Consider the following 7504-nt stretch of genomic DNA (forward strand, 5'->3'; position numbering starts at 1 on the left):
TACCATGGTTTTCTAGGATTTCTCTCTCAGATGGATACAAGTTCATAGCAACATACTCAAGTATCGTTTTTCAAGGTCAGCCAATTTCTGATACAGTTGCATGTATTTTTGAAACTGATAGACTATTACATCTAATCAATTGAGAAAATATGCCTTGCAATATACCCGTGTATTATAAGAGAGGTTTGTATTTTAGTACCTTTTTTCAAGTTAGTAATTCCCACTTCATAATCTCTACTTTTTTCTTTACATCTACTCTTACCTCCTTATAGTCGATTCTCTGTAAAAAGTAAAAACCTTGTTAAAACATAAACTAGGCCTGGGTAGTGGGCAGAAATTCTGGGCAGAGGGAAAGCATGTGTCTAGCCTGGGCAATTCATGTTTGCCTCTTGCTCTTAATCTTCTAGGCTTCATACTACAGTAGATATAAAATCCCAAGTATTTCCCATGGCCTAGATAGCCCTGTAGGACCTGGCCTCCCTCCACTTCTACTGTCTTCCCCTTCAATTTCCCTGTCCTTTGAGTATGACCCATCTTATTGCAGGCCATGAGTATCTCCCTGTGTCTGGCTGTACTGCTCTCCTCACTTGCCTGTGCTTCTTGGAGTCCATTCCCAGCTCAGTGACCAGACTGCGCTTTGTACAACATAAATCTGATCATTTAAACTTTAAACCCTCTAATAGCTTCCCTTTTTGACAAGAACAGAATCCAAGCTCTTTGGTATGCAAAGCCCTTTGTGATTTGATCTCTAACTGTCCTTCTATTTTCCTAAGGCATCCATCTTCTACTAGCAGGGAGTTTTTAAAAACTACAGGAGCAGAACGTAGTTTAAGGGGCTTGGGCAGCCAATGGACCCTTTATTTAGTGAACATGTCTTGAGTCCCCTCTATGTGTCATTGTGGGAGCCCAAAGATGAAATAAGCATATCTTCCCTCAAGACCTTCCCAGGCTAGGGGCAGTAACTCTGGTGAAGATGAAGAGAATATATCTAACTGTAAAGGTGGGAGATTTTGGAGATGACCTTGGACAGCTCCCAAAACCTTTGCATGTCCCATGTAGACTCAAATTCCCTTTGAAATGTAGCATCTTTCAATTTTTGTTAAATTAAAAGAAATTTTAATTTAAATAAATTTTATTTCAATTTTAAGCTAAATCTTTAAACTGATCATGTGAGGGGAAAAAAGTACATCTATGGGGATTCCATGAGAGTCATTCACTTTTATATTCTGTGAAAGTCTACATTCAGTTTCCTATGGAGAGGATATTGTTGCTTTTCTAGGATTGATGAAAACGATGTAATGCTAAGTTAATTTTACCAACAACCCTTTTACTCAATTTTCCTTCTTTAGGTCAGGACAGTTCACTGAACTTCGTTTGCTATGGCCTTTTTCCTTTCCTTTCTTTCTTTCTTTGTGCAAGGGAATGGACTTGACAGTAGCTCTGAAGAGCTGCTCTTTTTTAGGTATTTACTGAAAGTGATGGAGTAACTCTTCATTTTAAGATCGTCTTCAATACTCTGTACCAATGCTTCTGATTATAGTAATGAGGGGGATGGCAAATCAGAATGACCTTTGAACATTTGAAAAAGATAACATACCTTGGGATCATTTTACATTAAAGGCACCCACCCCTCTCCATTAGTACACTCCAATGTGCTATCACTACTTTACTCTTTTCGTTTTCTTTCTTATTTTCCTACCAAATGTTTTCCAACAGTATGCCTATTCATTGAAACCACTAGTTTTCTTCACTCACCTGTGTTATTAGTGTACCTTTATGTCTTTCTAAAAATAGTTTAAAGATTTATTTATTTTTGTTTTATGTATATGAGCATTTTGCCTACATATATAGAAGTGCACTGCATGGGTGCCGTGCCCACAGACACTAGAAGATGGTTTCATATCCCCTGGAATTGGAGTTACAGATGGTTGTGAGCTTCTAAATGTATGCTTGGAACCAAACCCAGGTCCTCGGCAAGAGCAGCAAGTAATCTTAACTACTTAGTTATCTCCCCAGTTTCTTACTTCTTGCTCATCATTTTGTGGATCATAGACAACTTTCACAGGAATTGATACAGAGAATCATATGAGTCACAGGTGTATCTGAAGTTTATTGCCTGTTCGTGGGCAGAATAGCACACATGACATAGTACAGGTTCCGAAGAAGTAAAGTATGCATTCTCTGTCCTCCTGAGCTCTTCATTTAGTTCAAGCTCCAGTGCTGCCACTAATTTCCTCTATCATATGAAGCTAGTATGTCTTGTTTTAATATTTCAGAAACCTCCATATTGGTTCCCCATTGCTTCTTATAACTTTGCTGTGGAGGTATAGTATGCCAATTCTGGATGTGTATGAACCACATGAAAACAATGATTGTCTTGCCTGAGATCATAGAGCTATGTTTTGGTCTCAGAAGAAATACCTTTCACTCTTAGCTAGACCTTGCTGGGGAGTCCATGATCTCATTTAATTGAGTTAGCAAACTGTATTCAAATTAAAGCTCCACTACTTACTAATCATGGGTTTTGGGATGGGGAAAAACAACTTGCCAAGCCTCTGTTAGCTTCAATGTCCTCATATTTTAAACTTAGCATAATCAAGTTTTTTATGGATGAAGTACCTAAGAGTATAAAATTTAAAATATCTGGAAACTTTTCTTAACAAATAATTGGGTGTTAATGATGACTAAATTCTAGTAGGGTAAACAGAGGAGTGAAAGCATATAATTTTATAAACTTGGTCCCCAGGACTTGCCTAACAACTCAATAAAAGGGGAGATGCTAAAATTGTGTGGCATGGAGGACACTTTGGTAAGTGACCATTTGAGATGTAAGAGAAAGCCATATTAGAACAAATTCCTATCAGTGTATTCAGTTTTATAAGAGAAAACTAAAAGCTATTCATGACTGTGAAAGTTCTGTTGCATTGAAAGAAGAGTAGAAATGGGTAAGTTTTATACCAGGACACACCAACTTGGATGTAACTATATATAATTCTGGTTCTTGAGATACATTTTTGATGACTAAATAACTCAGTCCTCATGATGAATATGTATTGAGTATACAATGAATATACACTAATGAAAAATTAAAACTACAAGAAATAACTGGATCCCCAAAATGAATAAATAGTAAATATCTGAGTAATTCAAATTGATACCTCTGGATATTGATGGAATTGGCAACTTCCATACTACTTTGTACCATGGAACACTCTACCTGACTGACTGAGCTTGTATGGAGGTTCATCTAGTCATCAGACATGCCAGGTTAAGCTAAGAGAACATGTAGCACTTCTATATAATTTAGTTGGCCAGCTACAAAAACTGTGAGTATTTGGGTCAGGCCATTGCCTCTGAATAGTAGAAGCCAAGATGTTCAAGAGCTGCTACAAGCCATGATTAAAGAAAATGTCAGTACCTAGTGTAACATGCTAAAATACCATCAATATCTAATTAAATTATGCTAAAATCCAACTATGCATTGTACTATACAAAAATTGCTTTTAAAATAATGATTCATCAGGTTTGGACTTTAGTCAAACAAACAAAAATACTTAATATTTCTGAGATTATATTTTATTTTGTTAACATTTATTTATGTAGTAGAAATGCACTTACTGTGTTTGTTCATGGACTAACCCTCCACCAGTTTCTTTTTGTCTCTTCTATAGTTACAATGACTTAATACATCACACATACACTCAAACCAAAACAAACCATGGGTTATACTTTCTTCTATGATCACTTTTTGTTAGCTGAGACATTTACCTATACTGCTTTGTGCACACCTGCTTTGGGAAAGTCAAGTACTGTAGGACTTGGAAGTGATAATGTCCATACAAGAGAAGAAACATATAAGAAATAAAATAATAAAATGAAGAATATATAAGGATAAGTAAAGACCTGAAGATTATCCCATTACTTTTCAATACAGTACACACACACACACACACACACACACACACACACACACACACACAACACACACACACACATACAAACACACACACACACATACACACACGATAACTTTAATTATGCAAACAAAAGAGACCTGATTATCTACCTTGCTCACTTTTAAAAAGTATAAACTCATGACTAAGGAACAAAAACATGCATTTTTAAACTTCAACTTGTGTGGTAGAATGAACTAACATATGTGTTATACCTTGTCTTCAATGAGGTAACATATTTTGTACTTACCATTTATTATGTTTTTCTAAAAAGTTTTAGAGCTTTTCTTGCTATTCATTCCCAAACAGCTCATGAACTCATCATACACAGCTCTTGATGAATTTTCCAATAGATGGAGACTTATGTGAAGGATCTTCCCAGAGGCTGAGGAGATTTCTAGCCATCTCCAGTAGGGGCTCTCTTCTCTTCCTTTTCAGGGCTACTATTCATTAAAAACCTGCTTTGTGTATGCTACTATGTAAGAATTTTCCACATATCTTATCAAATTCAATATTTTAAAACTCCCATCCAGTTTGTCCATATTACAGGATCTGGTATGACATTGTAACACATGTATGCATGGCAGAATGAGCCAAACTGAGTAATTAGCACTTCCCTCTCCTCACCATTTTTTTTATGGTTAGAGCCTTTAAGCTCTTTGCTTCTAGTTCTTTGTAAAATACATAATAGGTTATTGTGGGATTAGTTAACCCTCTGTGCTACAGAACACTAATGTTTACTAATTTGTATGTTCTAACATAATCCTCTAAACAACCCTGCAAGGTAAGTAGGAGTTCTGTTAGCACTTGTTTCTATAACTTGGTGTCCTAAAGTGCTAAAAGGTAACAAGATGAAATCACTGTTGTTAGTGCTTGTTAAATTTCTCATAGTGATATGGAAATCGTCCATTGGAAAACTAGATACAATTTCAAGATAGGGAACATTTCTGTGGGACTTGAAGTGGACACTGCTGTGAGTTCCACTGCCGCAGGACATTGAATGCTGCGGACAACCATGTGCTCTTGTTCCCAACCTGAAGCCATTTTAGCTGAGTCTTACACTCAGAGGTTCACAAGGCTTCAGTCAAAGTATCATTTAGGGTTAGGCCTCAAGAGAGTTGTAATTAACAAGTGTTCTAAACTACTAAATTATGGCTATTTTTGACAAATCAGTAACATTCGAATCTAAAACTCATGAGCCATAATTCTCTCTTTTTTCATAGGATACAGTTATAGAGATTCAGAAGCATGGTCTCCTCAGTTTTGTTTAAGGGAGTAATAAATGAGAACTTCTGCTTTGGAGTAAGGATTGGGTTCTGGAAGCAGCCTTGACACTTGCCAGCCATTTGAGTTTAGAGAAGTCATCCAGTCCCTCTGGGCTCGCCTTGCCCACTTGCAATGTCATTTCTTAGGCCCATGTTTTTGTTCCATTTACTAACTGAAGATATGGTACTGTGAAGAGTTTGACATGCTTGGCCAGACAAAAAAGGTTTGAACTGGGAGCAATCTACATTCTGGTTTCTGCAGGCTAGAGTTTCAATGGAGATTTTATAGTATGACTTGCTTGGTTCCAATTATTTTAGTGAAGGTAGCAGTGGTGAGAATTGGGACTGCTGGAATTTCACCTCAGGGCCTATTTCAGTTCTCAGTTCTTAGGATCTGGAATCTAGCCCAGTGTTTGCTGGCCACAGTTTGTCTCTATTTTGTCATCCAAATGCAAATAAATAAATCATTAAGTGTTAGCAAAAGGAAGTAGCTCTGAGATCACAGCCTCCGTGAATGTCAGAGAAAAGAGCAACATTTGAGTTCCCTGGGCCTCTGAGCCATGCTCTTTCAACTGTGTCCTCCTCCTCCTCCTCCTCCTCCTCCTCAACTTTCTTCTGATTTGTTGTGAGGCCCCTAGAAAATAATTTTCACACATGGGTTCATCCTCTGTTATTTTGCCCAAGGCCTATATTCTTTAATTTGATTACATCTTGTCTCATTGATAGAAAGTAATTTCAGCAAGTGCTTAGCTCTAATAGTTGCCTCCCCATCACGGATTGCCAGTGCCCACTCACTGTACATTTCATATTTCCACTCCCTATTTGCTCTAAGATGTAGATACAGCTCACATACACTTTGGAAAAGTAAAGGTGGGGAAAGAATGTATAGTGAAAAATATCCTCACATAGAATATTTTTTTAAAGTGGTGACTGGTTTAGTAGGTTTCCTAGAAGGACTGTGCTTTTTTATCTTTACAAAACTCCGTTCATCTTTGAAGACCCATCTTAGTTGACACCCCATCTAGGACTCGTTCTCTGTCCCACCCCAGGCAGATTTTATCTCTTTCTTTATCCTCTATGCTATATTGCATTTTTGTCTAGAACTCCTCTTAGATATTTATCATGAATTGCCTTATATTAAAGTTCTTCTCTGCAACACAAAGGCAGTACACTGTCAGGGAAGGGCCACTAATTTTACTTATCTCTGCATCATCCAGCCTTAGTGTAATTCCTGGCAAAGAGGAGGCACTCAATCACTGTTTGCTGGGTTGAATCTAAAATCAACTGCGTTATAACTTTGAAATTTGCTGCAGCACGCTTTTTGACAAAGTCCCTAACGTGATTAATGAAACTGTTTACATTTTAGAGTTAAATAAGGGTGGGGGATGATACATCAGCATCTTCCAGGTACAAACTTTTCCCAGAATTTTATGTAGCAGGTTTGGTTGATGAGTGTACTTTGGGCTTGTGCCTCTTCTACTATCTATTCTGTATGCTGATGGATCCCTCACCATTTGGGGCAAGAAATAGACACTATTGAAGCAACCTTGAAAATATACTTAAAATTATTTAAAAGGATAGATGAGTGGACTCTATGCTGGACCTTGAAATATGACCTCTAGAATATAATTGAAATGATCCATCTGAAGAACTGCTATTTCTAAGGTCACAAATTCGACCGACTGCCAAATCCAAGACCACACTACTGTTTCTGTGGTTCTGGATTCAGGAAGCTAGCATTCCCATTGCTCCTACCCTATTTGCCTCTTGGCCTGCACAGAGAAGATGTCTAGTTTTATATCAACTTGACACAAGCTAGAGTTATCCCAAAGGGGAGAACATCAGTTGAATAAAATGCCTCTGTAAGATCCAGCTGTAGAGTATTTTCTTAATTAGTGTTTGATGAGAGAGGGCCCAGATCATTATGGGGGAATACACCTCTGGGGCACATGCTCCTGGGTTCTATAAAAAAAAAATTGTAGGCTGTGTAAGCCATGATGAGCAAGACAATAAGCAGCACCTTTCCATGGCCTCTGCATCAGCTCCTGCCTCCAGGGTTCTGTCCTGTTTGATTTCTTGTCCTGACTTCCTTCAGTGATGGACTACAATATGGAAGTGTAAGCCAAATAAACCCTTTCCTCCCCAAGTGGTGTTTGGTCATGGTGCTTCATTGCAGCAATAGAAACCCCAACTAAAACATGAGGGAAATGGGACATGGATTCTGATTGCCATCAGGAAATAATTAATAGGGTGAAGAATTGTTCTACGTTTTACTTCTACCTCCAT

This window comes from Peromyscus eremicus, chromosome X, assembly GCF_949786415.1.
Source record: "Peromyscus eremicus chromosome X, PerEre_H2_v1, whole genome shotgun sequence".
Classification (NCBI taxonomy): Eukaryota; Metazoa; Chordata; class Mammalia; order Rodentia; family Cricetidae; genus Peromyscus; species Peromyscus eremicus.